The sequence below is a fragment of the Malus sylvestris genome, chromosome 1, assembly GCF_916048215.2.
Source record: "Malus sylvestris chromosome 1, drMalSylv7.2, whole genome shotgun sequence".
NCBI classification, from domain to species: Eukaryota; Viridiplantae; Streptophyta; class Magnoliopsida; order Rosales; family Rosaceae; genus Malus; species Malus sylvestris.
In genome coordinates this window covers 7423526-7446208 of record NC_062260.1, presented here as the reverse complement: position 1 = coordinate 7446208, position 22683 = coordinate 7423526, and the positions used below count along the sequence as shown (strand labels likewise).

Genomic DNA, 22683 nt, shown 5'->3' with positions numbered 1-22683 from the left:
TCAAAGTTGGAATGATAGAGTTTAGTAGATAAATGTCTAAAAAATGAGGCATCTAATTCTAATTTTCTCTAAACCAAATCCCCATATTTTGTAAATAATCTGGACATAGAAAATGAGTTAAGATTAGGTTAGATCAAATGTTCGATTACTCCATTATAACGGAAAGTGATAGAGTTTAGTAGATAAATGTCTAAAAAATGAGGCATCTAATTCTAATTTTTTCTAAACCAAATCCCCATACTTTGTAAATAATCTGGACATAGAAAATGAGTTAAGATTAGGTTAGATCAAATGTTCGATTACTCCATTATAACGGAAAAAATTAAGCTTGGAGGACTTGAAACGGAGCTTTACTACTACCATATATGTGTGTGGGGGATAGGAGCAGCATATCCTTCATGAATTATTCATGCTCCTGTTCAAAATTGTTGATGCTTTTATAATGAATTCAGCATACATGTAGAATGATGGGATACTCATGAGTTTGACATGACTCTAGTACCCACTTTTTGAACTTATAAACCATTCTTTACCGTTCTTGAAAGATAATTTGGCATACAAATATAAACTTACCTTCAAACTACAGCGTTCTGGATTCAAACCTACATGCGGTGAAACAATGAGGGTAATAATTGATGTATGGGAGCATGAATTTCTCTAGGTCTCAAAGAACCAGTTGTTGAAATAAAAAAGAAGATGGAACAGCTCTTGGGCATCCCAATGGCTTCTCAAACCCTAGCAGTATGTGGATGAGAGTTGGTAGATGGACTAGACATGGAAGATTATCCAATTGTCACACCAGGTACAAAAATCGACCTCACCGTCAAATCCATGGAACCGACTACGATTCCGGTTAACATAAAAATTTCAGAGAGGCAGCACCAGATACAAGCGGGTAGAACAGAAACTGTGTACAGGCTTAAAGAGAAAATCCACATTATTGATGGCACACCCATCAAAAGAATTTCACTCTTTTTCTGTGGAATCGAGTTGGAAGACGATTTTCGCAACTTGAGTGAGTACAGTGTTCGTGAATTTTCCGAGATACTATTGTTGCTCAAGACCATGAATCGAATAAAGAGTGACCCTCCGTCGAGGAGGTTGAGTCTTGTGGTTCAAACATCCTCGAGTTTGCTCAATGCGACCAGCATTCCTGTGAGAATCAAGGACTCGAACACAGTTAATGAGCTGAGGCAACTGCTTCTGAGCAGAAAACTTCTTCCGATTGACGATTATTTGTTCATGCTTAGGCAGATGACTATGGGAGAAAACTGCAGCCTCAGGTCTCATGGTGTGGAAGATGGAGATTCCATATACGTATTCAAAGGGACAGTCCATCGCGGCGGATATTAATATGCAAGACAATAGTAGTTCTGTAGCTTAAAATCAATCTTAAACTAGTCATTAGCACTGAAATTTTATATTCAATTTCGTTACGCATTTCAATTATTTTGTATTAACCATCTATAACATCATCAAATACAAGAAAAGCCTAATTAAATTTCGGATGCGCTTAACTCCTTTCATGCTTTCACTCTTTCTACTATGCATTCTTGTTTCTGTGTCAATAGCTTAAGCAAAACTACTATTTGCTCTGCCCTTTCGAGCTCCAACTGAAAGGGGGCAATACGCGTTCAGTTGATGTTGCGATCCATCTTGAACTCCGTTGTCAGTCATCTGATGTTACAATCCCTCTCAAGAATGAAGATAAGGCCGTCTACTAAGGGAGCTTCTGTGGGGCTTTACTTTCCCATTTTACATCACCAAGCATCACAGCTTCCAATTCTACACACATCTGTGATCTGGCAGCCCTGGGGAGCTTCTGCTGGGTTCAATTACCTTGGAATAAACCGACATATACATTTGAGCATTTGGGTGGAACAATCTTTGATCTGCAAGTGTGGTACTTACACCCTGCAGTTTCATCATACAGTGATACTTTGGCGGTGCAATGGCACCCGCCTGTGTGCATGGTTCTACCACTGCCGCAGTATGCCCATAAAATCCCCTCCCTTCATTCAAAAGTACTTGAGGATCTTGAGGCCTCCGCCGCCATACAGTCTTTGGAGGCACAAGATCATCCATATTTGCCTTTCTCCAAAAATGGGTTCCCTGCCAACTTTCATACTTAAACACTCCACAAAGTCGAGCTTTATGGCCAGATGGCCCAATATGAACTTCTGAACAATGTTTACAGACTTCTGCTCAATAAACCATCAGCAACTTTTCCACATCATCTCTAAACATTTCCCATGCCCTCAAAGTTCCACGGGCAACCAGAATCAGCTCATCGGGTGACAAAGACTCAACTCCATCAACACCAAGGCAATCACTTCCTGAGTTCCAATTTAAATGATTTCCATCATTCGCACCTGCTTGCCAGCATAGCTCCACAACTGCGGGAACACGTTCAAAGTCAAACCTCTGATGGTGTTCTATAATATCCTGGAACATGTGCTTAAGGTGAAATGCCTCTACTGGAACAAGCACATCTTTCAAACCACCAACTATCCATTCATGAACCCGATTCTTGCCACGATGTTTGAAACCACAACATGTCTGAATTAAGTGGCCTTTCTCACCTATATACACTTCTGGACAGAACCTGCAAAAAGCAGGCTTTTCTTTTGAGTGACAGAAATTGTTCAAATAGAGCAGTAGGGACCGGATGGTCAATTAGATAACTCTAGTTTTGAAAACACAGCTCTCAAAATAACATTTAGGAAGCTCAGGAGTCAGGAACATGGCAGATAAAGTGGTCAAATTGTTCCTAAACAAGAAATCAGAACATAAACTCTGGAGCTTCAAAGTTGATATTCTTCCACGATACATCAGTAATTATGTGATAGAACAATAAAATGCCCAGTAATTCAAAGCTTAAAAGTTCAAATGCATCCCTTAAAAAAGTATTTAAAAAGTAAAAGCAATAAATACTTGGCAGACGAGGGATTTACTTGCAGGCCAAAACTGGTATCATTTTGAGGAGAGTAGAGACACCTTGCATAACAAGCCTCCGGGAATCAAGGACCTCCTCGGCCACTGGTACCATGGCAGGCACTGGGTAACCTTTAGCCCAGTTTTGGATTCTCTTCTGAATCATAGCCTTTAGCTTCCTTAAGTCCATCTTTGAGCTGTAATACCTTGCAAAGCTGTACATAATTTTGCCATTGAAATTGGAACTCTCGCACAATTTCTTCCTCAGTGCCATAATGCCTTTGCAGTGCCAAAAATTTTACACAGATGTAAAACCACATCTGCTCCACAAAAGGGTAGACAAAAGCAAATGAGTCAATACAGAAAACATAACAAGTACAACATATTCAGAGAGTCATTTAGAACAAAACCAAAACATTGATATTTTTATGGTGTAATAAGCAACAAGCTTAGCACATAACAACTACATTAACAACCAAAAATAGAACTCTTTAATCGACCCAAAACCACTGCTTTTAAAAAAAATACCACTTTCCAACAATTCCGTCCCCTGCACCGGAGTTTGAATCACTATGCACTTCACTTTTCCACTCATTATCATAAAAATGAAATCCACCGGTGACCCAAATCCTTAGACAAACCAGATTGCTCAAAAGAACAGAACCAACCACATTAACCACCAAAGTACAACTCTAATCGATCCAAACCTGCTGCTTCCATAAAAAAAAATGCATCTTCCTTCAGTTTCGTCTCCTTAAACCTGAGTTCGAATCCCCGTCCCCCGAAAATCATACTAGTTTAGAATATTGCGTGTGTCAAGAAAAGTTCAATAGATAATATGCATCATGACCCAATTCCATAGACAACCCAACTTGCAAAACATGACCAGAACCTTCAAATTACAAGATTAAAAAAGAAAACAATATCCCTCAAATTTGATAGTAATTCATATAAATTACTATAGTTTTGTACATACATTCAGACTACATGTATACAATATTGATTCAAAATCTCAACTCAAAAGCAATGTAATATCAACTAATGAGAACGCAATTGAAACCCAAAATTACCAAAATCAAGCCCTAAATTCGATGACCCAGAAAACATCAACTAATGAGAAAATGAAGCAAAACCAACCAGTCAATTAATCATAGAAAGAAGAAAAATCAGAGTTACCACTCATACTTACACTTGGTTCAGTGCCTTTGCAGGTCCACTCCAATCTGCCGAGCCTCCTCATTCTTTTCTTCTTTCGGTCGCCTCCTCTATTTCCCTCTGCCTCCGTCTGACACTCTACCCCTCTGATAAATGAGGATCCTCATTCCTCTGCATCACTCTTCACACCTCTTTCTTTCTCATCAACGAAAAAAACTTGAAAATTTGTAAGTTATAAAAATAAGGACAAAATAAAAAAAATAAAAAGTAAAATAAAAAAAATAGTATCAGGATTAGTTTTTTAATATAAAAATATGATTTTTCGTTAAACTAAACAGTACTTAGAACTTTTCGTTAAAGTTTTTTTTTTTTTTAATTTTCTTAGGCCTAAATTTAGGCATGATGATGCAAATTTCTCTTTTCTTTTTTGTTTTTTGATCTTGTTTTTTTATTTTTGGGAAAACAAAGATGCAACTTTCTTGCGTCCTCACTAATCAAAATCATCCTAGGCCTTAAATTATTTTCATCAAAACTTGCCCTACATGCATTCACACTGTAACAACCAGTCCCTAATTATTACAATTTTTATAATTTAAAATGAGAAATTTTGAAAATGCCCTTTGAGGCAAATGCGTTGATTTAAATAACCGACTTGTCGTGTCACGTAATATCTATTTTCTTGTTGTATTTGGGTAGTACTCGTCGCTACGAGCGCATGGGCGCAAACGGGACGTGATTTGGAGTTATAACGAAGGAGATATTAGCGAATGAAGTTGAGGGCGAAATTGTAAATTCATTATTTTCTGGAATGCTCCAGCGTTTTGAAACAAAATCTGGAATGCCACGTGTGTGGCCCAGATTGAAGAAGAATGGAGATGGGCGGTGGAGATAGGAAATAAAGGAAAGAAAGGAGGGAGGAACAGGCCAATGAGGAAGAAAGGAAATGAGGGAATGGGGAAGGAGGAGAATCGGATCTCCTCCCTGACTCGTGAATTGACCCGGTTTGTGGGTGAATTTCCGACTAGAAATCGTCGATTTTCAAGCAAATTGTAGCCATCCACCAATATAGATTAACTTATGGACCCTCCACCTTCATATTTTCCACCAAACTCATGCTGTTTTGGGCATTATTTCACGGTGAACAACCATGTGGGTGCTGGACTCCACAGCGGCAATTCCGCCAATCCTGTAAATTCCGACTATGGTCATCACCCATATTAAACTCCTCTTGAGGTCAGGAACAAAGCTCAACCAACTGTATGGGCGGCAAATCATCGAAGGTGACGAATTGAAGCACACCCTCTTTAGGGTTTCCCACAGGTTAGAGTGAAATTAAGGCTTTTCCCGGCCAAATTGGCCTTAGTCACAGGTATGAAAGTTGCTCCACTCATTGAGATCTTTATTTCTATGAAGTTTGAGAATTTTTAGAAATAATAGAATTTTTTTCGGTGAGTCGGGGAGGTGGCGCGTGGCTAGTGGGCCGCCAATGCTAGTTTACGTTAAATCGATATATTGATCTTAGATTTGATATCCATATGATGTGATTTGATTATTGTGAATGTAGTTTGATTATGGTACGTTACTTGATAATTATATGAATCGAAGATTCGACCGTTGGATCGTCACCAAAACTCAATACGTTATAGTACATAATATTTGAGGATCATAGGAACTTACGAATCGGGAATCTGACTCTCGGATCTTCCCAAATTGGATTTGTAAGTTCGTAAAATAAAACGTTGATTGCCACTTGAATTTGCAATTGGCGGAGATCCAACCATTGGATCATAATGAAATTTTAGGATGATATTTTAGAAGCATAATGTGTATCTTTGGAAGTTACTGATCGGAAATCCGAGGAGCGGATCTTCCGGATCGAGTTATGTAGGGTTGTCGACCTTATCGTCGATCGCTGATTGACGGTTGACTTTTGGTCAATAGGTCTCAAATCATTCTAGAATGCCCTTACGAATGTGTTTTACGTCAGTTATATATTTTATCGATAATAATTCTGAGATGTGATTTGATAATTGTTCTAGGCACCAATCATTCGGGACACCTTAATATTCATGCTAGGGAGTTGTAGCGTGGACTCCAGGTGAGTTGGCTTTTGGTTTTCTATATATACGTATATATGTTTTACATTTTCCCAGAAACTGTTTCAAATAAGCGTATCATAGTCGCATTTCATTTTAGTATATGCATTAGTATGTGTAAGCATAATGTTGTATGACGCTGCGGACGCCTAGGTAAGCTTCAGGTGAGTACATATGGATGATAGCGATTGCAGTGTGTATGGTTATGTTGAGATACATTTAGTACTCATTATCCTGCACCCCGGTGTTAGTGCTCTGCCAGAGGCCAGGGCCTAGCCTTCACGTGATTGTTCACCTTCCGCACCACACACTCACCTTGGATCCAAGGCAAGAGCCAGCCTGTCGTATAGACCACATTAGGTGGTTCCGACTTGTAGGTGACTTGTGAAACTTCGCATAGCCTTCATGTGATCGTAGCACTAGAGCGTATTTATTTACACCCAGCATGTCGTACAGACCACATTATGTGTTTTTGACTCGTGTACAGGAATTGGTTATGAGCTATAGAATCAGCCTTATAGGTCACGTTAGGTGACTTCAGCTAATATATCATTTTATATTGATTTACATCACTTGGCTTACATATTTATCATTAAGATATTTGACATGGCACATACTTTGGTCTTCATTGCTTTCGAGCCTAATTTCTTTATACGTATGTATTATTATTTTCTAGGAAATTATACGGGTTTTATGGTGAGGTATTTTTGGAAAGAGAAATGGTTTCAAAAAGCTTTGTTTTTGCCCACTCACGTTTTTTGTTTTTCGCCCCTCTAGGTTTAGCTGATGAAAGTTCGTATCGACGAGGATTCTTGGCGAATCTCAGTATAGATGGCTATCTCTGAGGGTATGATTCTTACACACATTACTGTACTTTACTTATGCTCTAACGTCGCGTGTGAAATGGGTTCATTCCCGCTCACAACGCACTCTTGTCTTTAGGCACTTTTAGGTTTAAATTCATTCACATTTTCCACATCACTATACTTTATGGCTTTGTCACCTTCCAAGTGTCGACCAGCACAGCTTGATTCGGAGTCCTAGTGGACATTCCAGGTCGGGTTGTGTCACACACAATAAAAAATATAAAGGGTAAATTTACATTTTACATCTTTAAGTTTGGATACAATTACAATCTCATATAACATTTTTAAAACATTTCAATCACATATATTTACTTGCATTTGATTACAATTTCATACATCTGTTAAAAATTCTATTAAGTTTACATTTAACTGATGACATGGCAAAATCTAAAGTCCACATTTATGCTGACATGGCTGCCAACTTGTCCAACATGGCCAAACAAATAATAAAAAATACTTAAGAATTGAAATTCAATTCAATTCAATTCATTTAATATTTTATATAAAAAAATTTAAAAAAAAAACATTAAGGGGCAGGCCTCGTATGCTTGTTATGCATTGTTTTCTCTGCGTAACACTTAATTATTGGAGCAGCAGCAAGCAGCTATTGTACTTCGTTTTCAGAGTAACAACAAGAACACATTGCACTTCACGGTCTACGGCTACGACAACGACATTATCTAGACGTTCCAAGACCCTGAACTTCCTCGCTCAAAACAGCTTTGCCTCATTCACTTTCAACCTCGAGGGCCGCGGCGGCCTCCACGCCTTCGTCCTTGATGTTGCCCTTGGGCTCAACGATTGCCTCTCGTTTATCAATTTGGTCAAACAACAAACCCCTAATTTCAGGGATCCTTTACTAAGGCTTCCAATCCCACTCGACATTCTGAAACTTCTGAGATTACAATTTCAGGGATCCCCTATAATAATGATTCAATATTTTCTCAATTTCTAAAATGGAATAAAGAAATCATATTTCCCACATTCTTTGCAATTTCTAGGGTTTACCTTCATATGGCTTCCATGGCCGTATTGTCCAACCCGCGCTACACGTGTCATTACACAGCCAAACCCTCTTCGCCTCCCACTTCTAAACTGCCCTCGAAGGACAAAAGCAAGCTGGAGTTTTTGGACCGGAGGTAGCAGTGTGAGCTAGAGGATTTGATGTGGGCGTCGGCAAAGATGTTGGGGAAAAAAAAGCCTGGGGATGGCGTACAAGGTGGTGCTAGACAATGAGAGCACCATGGCGGTGAAGTGGCTCAAGGACGTGGCAGTGGTGACAATGGTTGTGAATAGGTGAGGATGGTGACGAAGATGCCGCCTGGGTAATGATCTTCTCGAAGAGAGATGCATAGGGATCTAACACCATCTCCAATCGAACGCTAGTTTTAGCCCTCTGGCCCTTCAAGAAATTAATATTTTAATGAACAGTGCATGACCATATTTCTTATCATCTCCAATCGAGGGTCAAAGGGCCATAGGGCTCGTTTTAGCTCTGTCACAAAAAACCATCTCCAACCGAGAGCCAAAATGCCAAACATAATTTGTTATACAACTTATATATTTCAAGTCAAATGTGAGAGGTTTTATTTAGAGTATAAAAAAAAAAGGAAGTGGTTGGGAGAGTCCCACAATGGCTGTGGGAGGGGAATTAGAAAGAAAAAAAAAACGAAAATGGAAATGGGTGGGAGAGTCCCACATCAGCTGTGAGAGAGATTTGAGTACAAACATGCTTATAAAAGCCACATTCCAACACCCAGATTTGAACAAATCACATTTGGGCCTATAATTTTTCAAATATAACGGCTAACTAATGTCAGCTAGCCATTGCATTCAAATTTCTAGCCTGGCCTAGGGCTGGCTGGGTTGGGCCAGCCAGTTGGCCCTGTTTTGTCCAGTGGGGCCCACGAGCCATTTGGCCTAACCATCGGTTGGAGACAGTTTTCGGGCTATTTTCGGCCTTTTAGACCTTTCAGTTGGAGATGGCCTGAGATGCATATTGAAAGGTGGGCCCACTTGACATGAGAAAAAATATATATATTTTTATACTGTTTATATATATTTTTTTATCTATGTGGAAAATTTTGATTGCCACATCATCAGTTAACTATAAACTTAACAGAATTTTTAACGGAGGTATGAAATTGTAATGAAATGTAAGTAAGTGTATGAGATTGAAATATTTTAAAGATATTGTATGGGATTACAATTGTACGGGTGTAAAAGGTAATTTACCAAAAATAAAATAAAACTAAGAAAAAAGTTTCAAAACTTTGAATTTTAACTAAAAGTAATTTAATAACTTTAATTAATGATAATGACAAAATAAATAAACGAAAAATAATAAAAAAAAAATCCGACCAAAAGCACGTGCAGGGCGTACTCCAACCCTTGATTAGTTTCATAAATAGTACCCATGTTCAGTTTAAGAAATAGTCAGATTCAATTTAAGAAATAGTGACAGAGATGAGAAAGTCCTGCACGTCAGTTTTTATTACTTTATTTTATTTTATTATGTTAAACTTTTGTCATTTTTATTAAATATAGTTATATGATGATATTTCGTTAAAATATACTTAATCTTGTTGTATGCCTAATTTACTGAACTGTATAAATGACAGAGATAGGGGTGCGACATAGTAGAAAGAAAGGGAGATGTGTAATTGTGAGGTCTGTGTTATTTCACCCCATTGTGCCTTTATTTATAGTAGTAGGGAATGTAAATTCTTTACCCCAATAGGATTACAACTCTAATAGGATAATATCTAGTGTAAGAGATATTCCAGATATGATAGGATTTACACAATCACATTCCTAATCTTATAGGACTGCAACACTCCCCCTCGAGTGTGTAAATACTCAAACAAAACTTCGCATCAGGTCTTCAGTGGTTGAGGTAGAACAATTGATGAAGTCGTTGACAGAATGAGCAAATGCGAGTCTCAAATTTAAAGAAAGTATGCATTGGTAGTAAAACTCACAAAACCTTTCTATGGTAAAACATAAGATAGGTACAAAACCCATAGACTAAGGAGAAAAGTGAGAAGTTGTAGTAAGTCAAAACTATACATTTTTTGGACGCAAGTAGAAAAGTTCACAAGGGTATGATTAGCTCAGGATGGGTGCCTTATCAAAACTTAGTTAGGCAGAAAAAAACCCAGTGGGAAAAATGTTCCTAATCGTAGGGAAAAAGAGTACATTAAGATCAAGTGAGTATACTTCTGGATATCCGCCTGAGTTTGACAGAACTTCTAAATGAGAACTACAAGCATTGCATATGAATAGTTTAGGCATACCAATTCCTCGGACTAGCTTCTGGAAGGTTAACTTCGGTAGTGACATCATGTAGAAGTCGGCAAGGTTGTTTAGGATCGGCTTGCATGACTTCAATCTCTTGATGCTTTGCTGATGTAGATGTAGACACAATGTATCTTGGCATTAACTTCGTTGATGTATCATGTCTTGGTCGAGTGGATACATGCGACATAGTCTTCGTGGATCATCGTTGAGACTCAACGATGGATGAAAACAACAAGTACTTCAAACATACTCAACAAGATATCTCAACCATGTCTCACGTGTGGCAAAGTGAAGTGAGGTGAGTCTTGGAACGATTTGAAGGTTTCGCAACTAAGGTCATATTGTGGACCTCCAAGATATTACGATATCCCTAAAGGTAAAGACATAACCATTTGGGGATGTGCCTTGTGCGGGTTTGATAAGTAACTAGCGTCAACATAACAAATAAGGTAAGCATCATTCCAAGGAGCAGGGGGTCGGATCCACTTGGGATGTGTTGGGATTAGCCCAAATCCATAGTATCTTCATGGTAGCGAAAATAACGTCTTTAATACTAATTAGTGGCTACGTGTAGGGGTGCGGTGCTGCATCTTTACCAATAAATCAACAACAAAGAAAATGTCTTATCTAACGCAATGAGCTAAGTATAACAAAGCGAAAAAAGTTGAACTCAGATATGGAACTTCGGATTCCATAACCTCTTTAAGGGTCTCATTTGCAGATAGCGTATGGAAGATCATAAGTATACTTAAAGGTAACACCTTTGGGGTATAGTTTGACTAGTAGACCAAAGTACCGTCAGAACAACACTTGAACTTCAGGCCAAGGCGTAAACAAGTTTTCCCAAGATCCTTCATCTTGAATTCCCTCTTAGGTGCCAGGCAGTTTTCTCAAGCTCTTTTAGAGTCTTGGTGAGATTCATGTCATCGACTTAAACTACAACTCTAGAAATTTGGAATATGACTTCATAGTTTAACATGCAAGGGCATAGTTTATATCCCTAACTGATCAAATAATCACTTAGACGAGTATATTACATCCGCCGAATTGCTTCAATTTGTAAGTGAACGCCTCAAATGAGTTACGAGGGTGTTCCGTGGTTTGGAACTATTTGAACCAGTCCATGTAATTCTTCAAGAACTTACATGTAAATCTTCGTATCAATATCCCCATGGAGAAACACTAACCACATTTCATAATGCTACAATTAATCATAGGGCGTTTGAGAGAAACTTTGCACCTTAAAGCGTGCATCATTTCACACTTATTTCATTCATCTCATTACGCTTCCTTTCCCACATGTAGCATAACAGGGTTACCTTGGGTAGTGTAAGAACTACAAGTCCAAATAAACTTTGATAAGGAATTTAACATGGATTGTAATTTCGGTTGTCCAATCAATTATACATTGTCACTAATCAACAGAACACGGTTTGATATCGTCGCTTTTCATTTACGTCGATAGCTACCATATAAGTGAAAACATCATCAATGATAATCTCATTCCAATTCCATTATCTAATCAAAACTAGTATACTAGACTAAGAATTTCAGGTCTCGGGAGTAATTCGAATTAATCTCATGAGATGGAAATGATATGAGATAGCGATCAAGTATGGATTCATTTTGTAATATGACCTTCCTCTTCTAGGGAAGTGAATCCTATGAACCGAGTGATCTGTCGTGCTTCAGGTCGAGACAAATTGATTAGCTATCCGTCTGTGTGCCAGACCATCCAACAGTGGCATCTAAACCGTCCAATGAGGGCGACACACCCTTCGAGGATGTTGACCCGAAGTTCGTTAAGTACGTCTATCCTTGCATGCATGTTTACAGTTGGTATATGATCTCGTCACTTTAGCTAGATTAGAGGAATGCGTCTGGAGCAACATTTTGAAAGCTAGAATACATCGCACTTGCTTATCACACTTGTGTTATACACGAATAGAGATGAGACATAGTGGGCTATGTCTATGCAAATTCACTATGTTTTACAAGAACGTTGACGTTTTTATCTTCCCCTAACAGCGGGAAGACTGTCTCATTGAAGTGACAATCCACAAATGAGCGGTAAAGATATTACATGCAAGGGCTCTAAGAGAGCTAGTGTAAAGGAGAATCATAATAGACAAAGATCCACAACCTTATGAGAGGACCCATATTGGTTTGTTACGGCGATGCAACTTGGCACATAGAATGCACACCCATATCGTAAGTACAAAATGTCAGTTCGTACCTAGTAACCAACTGTAATGTCGAAAAAGATTGGGTGACAATGGGCTTCAAGGCAGACCAATATAGATGCGTATAAGATTGCATAGCCCTAGGCAGAAATTGAAAGCTTGGTGCATTCACCAAGGTTCGAGCGATCATTTAAATTGCACTTTATGATCACTCTACGAGGCTATTATGGGGTGAACATGGGAATTTGATGTTCAATTATTAACCCAAAAGACATGCAATACTTAAAAAAAAATCTTCGATATAAGTTCTCCGGCATTATCCAGTCTTCTAAACTTTATGGATAAGTAGGGTGGTGAACCCTTAATATCGGCTATGAGGTTTAGTAGTGTGGACAAACATGTGACCAGTTTGTCGATTCATCAACCAAAACCATAAGTATTTACATGGTCATATTTTGGTTGGATTAGTCCACATATATTCCCACGAATCCACTGTGAAAAGAGGGTCAGTTCATATCTTTGTGAGGGATGATATAGAAATCAAAGTTCCCAAATAAGCAGGCTTGGTAAAGTGTGCTTCTAAGCACAACATCATTACTTTGGGTAAGGAGATGCGTAATGGCATCATTGTTCGACCTAAGTGTCCCAAACGGTCATCCTAATGCAAGTAAACTGCTCAATCATTAGGCTCTGCCGGACACATGTGGCATGTTCCCAGTTGGGAGGCAACCCATTGGCCCTAAAGAAAAGCTTCAAGCTCATTTTTGGAGGTGGTGCAAAAATATTCTTCTCTATTTTTCATTAGTGGTTTCATTCATGATTATTGCCATGTCGAATATCCTTAAGACTCAACGACGTTCTTCCAAAATGGGGAAAATATAAGGTCTCTTAAATGGTAATTTAGTACCATTCATACAACGAGGAGCGTGCCAAAGCTCTTAATCAGGTTGTATAGACCTGAAGTCCTTGCTAAAAATGTAATTTACGTATAAAATTAGTAGTATCGCATTCATCAAGACAACTAACTTTCCCACATTCGTACTTAATCACAAAATGTTCATATTGTAAACCAAAATGTCCTAAAGTGGATTCAGTCAACTTGGCCATTCATGTCAAAATTCTGCTCTTCCAAAGGTGTTTGGTGGAGCAAAATTAGTCTCACATATTGACTACTATAAGGGTGTGTTTATTTCACCTCACTAAGTTTCACTTGACTACACTAGATTAAGAGTTAGTGAAATCCTGTGTTTGTTACACACACAGACTAACTTTAATGAGATTAAGTGGGACTCGCCTAGACTAAGTCCCTTACTAAAGGTTCTTAATGAGTCCCTTTAGAAACCATTGGATTGCTAAGACCATTTGCTTCCTTTTGCTTCGTCTTGCTCCTTCGCACTTCGAGCTCGTAGTCAAAGCAGTGCTCCTATAGGAGAAAAAGTTGCGAACAAGCCTTGAGAGGAAAAATGGAGGACTGAAATGGGCAGAATGCTTCGCCAAAATCACAGAGAAAATCATGACGGTGTTCTTTCAATTCGACGAAGGAGTTGTCAAGGCTATTGGATCTGGGAATTTTGAGGTGGCCAGGCTTGTGAGGAAGAAAGAAATGAGAAAGCTTGAATTTCAGAGGTTACATGCCATTGATGGACAAAAAAAAAAAAGAGATTTAAAAGATATTTAGTTTTGGGAAATTGGTGAGATTTTAAGGGAGAGAGTGGAGAGATCCAGTTCATTTGAAACTTCCTAGGATTAAGTCATGTAGAGTGAAAATATCTGGAACGAATTTTAATGGAAATGGGATTTTAATGGGGTTGGTGTTGTCTGGAAGAGGCCTTCTGGAACTTTCTTGAAATGGGATTTCAATGGGTTGGTGGAAGATGTATTGAATGAAGTGAAAGTATCTTGGTTAAAAATAATAAAATATTAATAAAATGATTAAAAAGTAACAAAAAAAGTATGTAAGGTTTAAAAATAAGTTAGTCCATGACTTAGTCCGACACTACATCAAACGCTTTATTATGCTTACACTACTTAGTCCATGCCAAGCCAATCCAGCTTAGTCCCTGAAGTTAGTCCAATCTAAGATAGTCCAGTGCAACAAACACATCCTAATGGTACTCCTCAACGACATTGGTAGGAGCACAAACAGGTGCATAACCAATGATCTATTCCATAAAAATGGAAGTAGATTATGTAGGGTTGAGTTTCGGAAACAATTTCCCTTATTCTTGAAGTTTTAGGTCTTAGGTGCCAAGGATCACGCTTTGGGCAAGATGCCACACCTTGGTAGGCCTTGATTATACCATATGTTGTAAAAACAAACTAAAAATTGGACTGTGAAAAAGACAAACCCAGGCTTGGGTTTAGTAGGCTCCAGCTAAAGCTGAAGGGGTCTGTTCGGTATGCCTCTGCCGAAGCAGAGCATACATTTCGATGGGCGCCAGCTGAAACTGGGTATCACCATTCGGTAGACTCCAGCCAAAGCTGATTCTATGCCGTTCTCTCCCATTTGTGGTAGTAATTAGATACAAGAATTTGGTAAACTTCTGCTCTTTACATTGCTGCTTCAAGAACGAGTTAAAAACATGGAAGGACGAGAAAAAGTATTTTCTAGGGAAATTATATCGGATTTATAAACTTCATAATCGTATTCATTTATGGACGTAATCATGGTGTGCTTCAAGCAATATCTTATGCAGCTACAGATGGTCTGTATGAGTGAGCCAAAGAGCCATGGAATCCTCTTTCGAGAGGTATTTCCATTTGTTATGCTTCGAGCATAAGTCTTCGTATGAAGATCATGGCGGAGGCTTATTTAGCTTTTTCATGCCATTGTTGGCTTCAATAGTTACTCAGCTTCTTGATAGTCAAGTTGAGATTCACGTCTTGTACCCACATAAAGTGGTTTCAATTAAGAAACGTCCAAATCAGTGAAATCAAACTTGTTACAGTTCAACAATCCACTGAATGGATGGAACAAAGTTATGATTGGTGCTATGGACATAAGATATCCATAAGCATCAAAGTTAGAACATCCGAGTTCTCAAACATGGTTTACATGAAAAATGTCTGGTTTTCATGGGTGTATTGTTTTATGAAAACTTCCGGTTTCAAATGCACTAAATTCGAAACTACAGGTTCGAGTTTAGTTATGAACTTCCTGTTCATAAAAGGAGGTACCTATAAGAACACATAATACAATATACAATTAAGTGTAGTGGATTTGGGTTGCTTCAAGAACTCAAGTGTGAGTGCTTCGGGAATACAAAAGAGAGTCAACGGTTAAAAAAAAAATAAAAAAAATAAAATAAAATATTGAATCATTAATGTCTAAAAGTGGGCTTCAGGCCAATAATTTTGGATGTCTTGTTAGATTAGTGGACTGTCGGTCACTTTAATTAATTCAATAGATTGGGACCATTCATGATCGATCATAGAAGCAAAATAATGCAAAGTTTTAGGCCAAATTTTGGGCTAGACGACTGCAAGCCATTCAAAAGAAAAGCCTAAAAAATTGGTTAAGGCCATGAAATTGGGCACCAAAAATATGAATGAGGGTTGAAAAAACTAAGAAAAAGCTAAAATGGCTTTGGGCCGAGAAACAGGGGCAACCCAACAGTGAAATTGTTGGCTGCTACTTTAGGTAAGGCCCTGTAGCATTAGGTTGCAATCTGGGCTCGTGTAGCAGGCAGCCCAATAACCTGCAAAAGCAAGCTTGCAGGCTTGCTACAGTCATAGGTCGAGAATGAAAGAAAAAATATGGCCCATATGACAAGGTGGTTCAAAGAGCAGGGGCTCATCAATGCAGCTGCAGACTAATAGGATAGGCCCATTATTTTAGGCAAGGGCTCGATATACGACAATAAGTAAACCAGCAGGCTTGCTGCTGCAACACGGGCCGAGGGAAAATAAGGGGGACAAGCCCAATTAGTTGCTTGAGGCTGATGGAAGGCGGGCCTGTCAGATGAGAGAAGCCCATCGTGTAGGCTTTGGATTTCGTGCACAACAAAGCCCAAAAATGCTGTTGTCTGTGGCAGCGCAGCTTAGCTTGGCTTTAAGACAGCTAGGCGTGGCTTGGCTTAATGATTTTCCCTTTTTTTTTTCTTTTTTTTTCATCAAATTTTTAGGGTTTTCAAAAAAAAAAAATCATGCTTCTATTTTATTTTGATTCTTTGACTCACAAATTCCACATAGCGATTTTACAATTGTGTAATGCATGAACGTGTGTGTGTGTGTGTGTATTAGACCCTTTAAGGGAAGGGATCCTCATTTTTCAAAAAAAATAGGGACACCCTCTTGACCGTTAGATTTGACTTTAATGAAATTTTGTGGTTGAGATTAAATCACAGGCCACATAATCTCAACCACAGAATTTCATTAAAGCCAAGTCTAACGGTCAAAAGGATGTCCCCATTTTTTTTGAAAAATGGGGATTCCTTCCCTTAAAGACTTCCATATATATATTGATAAATATATGAACATATACAATATATATCGGAAGAAAAATATAAATGTAGGGGGTTCATGTAGGCCTGGCAAACGGGTCGTGTCTGTCGTGTTCGTGTTGTTTTCATGTAACACCTGTTATCTTAACCGGTCGTGTCGTGTCACACCCGTTATCTTAACGGGTCCTTAACAGGTCGGGTCACTTTACCCGTTGGGTAAAGTGACCTGATCCGTTATGACCCATTATGACCCGTTAAGAAAAATATTTTTTTTTCTTAAATTTGCACATACCACACATTGCCAAATAAATATTTCTTCAAAACATTAAAACACATTTGTTGTTTAAGTACTACATCTACATTCGAAAATAAGAACCTAATAAACAAACATCCATACACTACTAGTCTATTACAAAATATTAAATGTGTAAGGATATGCAAAATGAAAGAATTTTCGTTTTCAAGGTCGTGAAGACTTTCTCAAAAGTTTAAACCTTGCAAATGGAACTCAAAGTTTGCATGTTATTCCTTTTACAAAATCCTCAATTTTCATCGATCATCATGACATAAGATTTTGTGGTACCCACTAGTGTAAATATTTTAAATTGAAGATTGAATTCATTCATTGTATTCATATAGGGTCAAAGAGTGTAGTTGTAAAAAATCAACAAAATCGGAGTTAAAATAACCGTTAAATTGTAATTTTTCGTTGATAATCGTCGAAAAGTTTTGTCCCGTTGCTTGATCTTTGAATGTTTGTTTTTAGCACTTTTTGGCGTATGCGATCTTGAAGCATATACAAACAAGTTTGATGGTAGGATCATTGAAATTAGCTTCGTAGAATGTGTATCCCATCAAAATGATAGATTCACTAACACTTAGAGTTTATTTATACTTTCATTAAGTCTAACATAAGATTTTGTGGTATCCACTAGTGTAAATATTTTAAATTGAAGATCGAATTTATTCATTGTATTCATATAAGGTCAAGGAATGTAGCTGTAAAAAATCATCAAAATCGGAGTTAAAATAACCGTTAAATCATGATTTTTCGTTGATAACCGTCGAAAAGTTTTGTACCATTACTTCATCTCTGAATGTTTATTTTTTGCAATATTTGGCGTATGTGATCTCAAAGTATATACAAATATGTTTGATGGTTGGATCGTTGAAAATAGTTTAGTAGATATGTATCCCATCAAAACAACAGATTTACTAACACTTAAAGAGTTTATTCATACTTTCATTAAGTACAACATGAGATTTTGTGGTATCCACTAGTGTAAATATTTTAAATTGAAGATCGAGTTCATTCATTGTATTCAAATAGGGTCAAGGAGTGTAGCTGTAAAAAATCATCAAAATCGGAGTTAAAATAACCGTAAAATCATGATTTTTTGTTGATAATCATCGAAAAGTTTTGTCCTGTTACTTGATCTTTGAATGTTTGTTTTTTGCGATTTTTAGCGTATGCGATCTTGAATCATATACAAACAAGTTTGATGGTTGGTTCATGGAATTTAGTTTCGTAGAATGCGTATCCCATCAAAATGATGGATTCACTAACACTTAAGAGTTTATTTATACTTTCATTAAGTATAACATAAGATTTTGTGGTATCCACCAGTGTAAATATTTTAAATTGAAGATCGAGTTCATTCATTGTATTCATATAGGGTCTAGGAGTGTAGCTGTAAAAAAATCATCAAAATCGGAGTTAAAATAATCGTTAAATCGTGATTTTTTGTTGATAACCATCGAAAAGTTTAGTCCCGTTACTTGATCTTGGAATGTTTGTTTTTTGCGATTTTTAGCTTATGCGATCTCGAATCATATACAAACAAGTTTGACGGTTGGATCGTTGAGTTTAGTTTCGTAGAATGCGTATCCCATCAAAATGATAGACTCACTAACATTTAAGAGTTTATTTATACTTTCATTAAGTATAACATAAGATTTTGTGATATCCACCAGTGTAAATATTTTAATTTGAAGATCAAGTTCCTTCATTGTATTCATATAGGGTCTAGGAGTGTAGCTGTAAAAAAAAAATCATCAAAATCGAAGTTAAAATAACCGTTAAATAGTGATTTTTCGTTGATAACCGTCGAAAAGTTTTGTCCTGTTACTTGATCTCTGAATGCTTGTATTTTTTCAATTTTTGGCATATACAATCTCGAAGTATATACAAACATGTTTGACAGTTGGAAACTAGTTTCGTAGAATGTGTATCCCATCAAAACAACATATTTACTAACACTTTAAGAGTTTATTCATACTTTCATTACGTATAACATAAGATTTTGTGGTATCCACTAGTGTAAATATTTTAAATTGAAGATTAAGCTCATTCATTGTATTCATATAGTGTCTAGGAGTGTAGCTGTAAAAAAAAATCATCAAAATCGAAGTTAAAATAACCGTTAAATAGTGATTTTTCGTCGATAACCGTTGAAAAGTTTTATCCCGTTACTTGATCTCTGAATGCTTGTATTTTTGCAATTTTTGGCATTTACAATCTCGAAATATATACAAACATGTTTGACGGTTGGAAACTAGTTTCGTAGAATGTGTATCCCATCAAAACAATATATTGACTAACACTTTAAAAGTTTATTCATACTTTCATTAAGTATAACCAAGGAATAAAATGCCGATAATATCAGTGATATTTCGTCGATATTATCGGTTTTTCACGGGTCCGATATTTTAATAGGTATCCGACGGGTTTTCGGAAAAATATCGCGATATTATCGATAATATCGCGATATTTCCGAAATTATCGCGATATTTTGGATACGTGCGAATCAGAGAAGAACGCTGAAAATGGATGTGCCGATTCCCGAGCCGATTCCGTCCAAAAAACCTTGCAAAAACACGATTAAGATCAAGATCTAAGCTACAGAGCGATTGAAAACACAACCACAATTCATATGCAGGAATCAATCGAAGAGGTAAGAAGGTGAGGGATCGGGAGTTGACCTGACCACCGACGGCGATGGCGACGACCTGCATCGCAACTTGCGTCTGCATCTGAATCTGGCCTTGCTAGAGGTTTCTGGTAAAACTAGAGAGAGAGAGAGCTGCACCTGTATCAACATCACAGCTGCACCTGCATCGCGACTTGCGTCTGCATCTGAATCTAGCCTTGCTAGAGGTTTCTGGAAAAACTAGAGAGAGAGAGAGAGAGAAAGAGAGATTTTCTGGGTTTGTGTGTAAAGGGTCACCGACTGATAAGATATTAAGCTGTGGGTTTGAATTTTATGGTTTGGTGGAGGGTGGAACCTTCTTCTTTTCTATCTAGGAGGTCCGGGCTCGACGAGGAGGAAGGCGAGGGATGAGCAGAAGGAAAGGAAGTAGAGGGCGCCGATGGGGATGACCGATTTGAGGTAGAGGTCACGGCACAGGAGATGGAGACGACGCCGACGAGGCGAAAGACGCGGACGAAGAGGATCGAGAAATGGATCGAGAGATGATGTCTGTGTGTGTGTGTGGGAGAACTGCAGAAGGGAGAAGGGAAGGGCGAAGACTCAGAAGAAAGAAGGAGGGGAGAAGACTCAGAACTCAGAAGAGAGAAGGAAGGATCGAGAGACTGAGCTCAGTCTTTGTGTACGTGTGTGGTGTGGGGGCTCTCGAATCTCGATCTCTGTGTGCGTGTGTGGTGGCGTGTGAGTGTGACTCACTCTCTGACTCTCTGTGTGTGTGGTGGCGTGTGAGAAAAAAAAAGCATCCAATGATCCAAATAATTCAAAACCTGTCTCTAGCTCTCTGATCCAATGATCCAAATAACTTTTTGCAATTTCAGACCATGGACAACAAATAATAGTGCTTTCATAATGAAACCGTGTACCACTGTGAGTCCGTGATATTCTTGCACATGCAAAACAGTGTGTCATTGTCTGTTATATTCTTTCACCTTATCAGAGGTGGAGTATCAGAGGCATTCAGAGCATTTTCGTTTCTTCTTCTTCCCTTACCATTTTCAAAGCCATTCCAGATCCATTCCAAAGCTTGAACACAAAAGGTTCCATATTTAGGGTAAGTTTACAAACTTATATTTATATTATTGTAATTTATACAACAACAAATAAATTTGTGTGGATTCGTATGTTAATTTTTTTAAGTAATTAATACTTGCATGTTAATTTTTGTAAGTAATTAAGTAATGTTAACAATTACATGTTAATTTTTGTAAGTAATTAAGTAATGTTAACAATTACATGTTAATTTTTTTAAGTAATTAAGTAATGTTGTATAATTATTCCCTAGGATAATTTTAATATGTTTAATGTTATTTATTATTTTATTAATATTAGGTTTTATTATCAAATTGGATTATTATTCATTAATATTACGTTTTTTATTATCAAATTGAATTATTATTCATTAAATTGGATTATTATTCATTAAATTGGATTATTATCAAATTGTATTATTATTCATTAATATTAGGTTTTATTATGAAATTGGATTATTTTTCATTAATATTAGGTTTTTTTTATCAAATTGGATTATTATTCATTAAATTGGATTATTATCAAATTGGATTATTCATTAAATTGGATTATTATCAAATTGGATTATTATTCATCACCATGTTTTATATTAGGATTATTTTTTTATCAAATTGGATTATTATTCATTAATATTAGGTTTTATTATCAAATTGGATTATTATTCATTAATATTAGGTTTTTTTTTATTATCAAATTGGATTATTATTCATTAAATTGGATTATTATCAAATTGGATTATTCATTAAATTGGATTATTATCAAATTGGAATATTATTCATCACCATGTTTTATATTAGGATTATTTTTTTATCAAATTGGATTATTATTCATTAATATTAGGTTTTATTATTCCATATTATTTGTATAATTACTTAAATTTTTACAATCATTTTCTTTACTTCGTATTTAATTCTTCTGTAGAATAACTTTATTATTTAGGTTCTCTTATTTTATCAAAAAATAATTGTCTAATTTTCATGAAAAATAAATATAGGTACGTTTAAGATGTCCAGTGGAGTTACTAAACGTGATCCAGCTTGGGAACATGGAGACCCAATAGACGAAAACAAACATGGCACAATTTGCAAATATTGTGGTCGGGTAATGAAGAGTGACGGAGTGACATGACTTAAGTATCATCTTAGTGGATTAGATCCAGCAAAAAATGTCCAACGATGCGATAATTTCCCCCCAGAAGTGAAGGCATTCATCAGCACATTATTAAAAAAATAAAAAACAGCAGAAGGAAAAGATAACACATGGAATGGAAAATATTCGAGCTGGGCTACGGGGAGAAGTTTATGGCCAAGCGGTTGACAGTGATGATGATGACGATGAGGACGAATGTGATGATGAAATGGGACCTGAAGAACGACGCAGTTTGAAACAAGTATTACGTGCCTCCAAACAGTCAGCATGGGAAAGAGAACACCTTCATAAAATTCCTAATAGAGCACAAGGTTCCGGGACAAGTGGTGGTGCACAAATGAGACGGGGAGACAGTCTTAGAGAATCACAACCAACACCACCAATAACCCCAAGTTTATATAAGTCATCCAAAGCATGTCAAAAAAGTGTTTGGAGTTATTTCACTGGAGGTAATGTGAAGGAGGGAATGGGGCGTCTAATTAGCAAGTTCTTTATCTATGAAAATGTCCCTGCTGAGAAAGCATCATCACATCATTTCAAAA

General features: G+C 37.2%; 2 pseudogenes; one reads left to right on the top strand and one right to left on the bottom strand.

Annotated features, from left to right (window-relative positions):
- Positions 1-619: 619 nt before the first annotated feature.
- LOC126616971 (uncharacterized) lies at positions 620-1520 on the top strand (annotated as a pseudogene).
- On the bottom strand, positions 1405-4310 carry LOC126616883 (APO protein 4, mitochondrial-like; annotated as a pseudogene).
- Positions 4311-22683: the final 18373 nt, after the last annotated feature.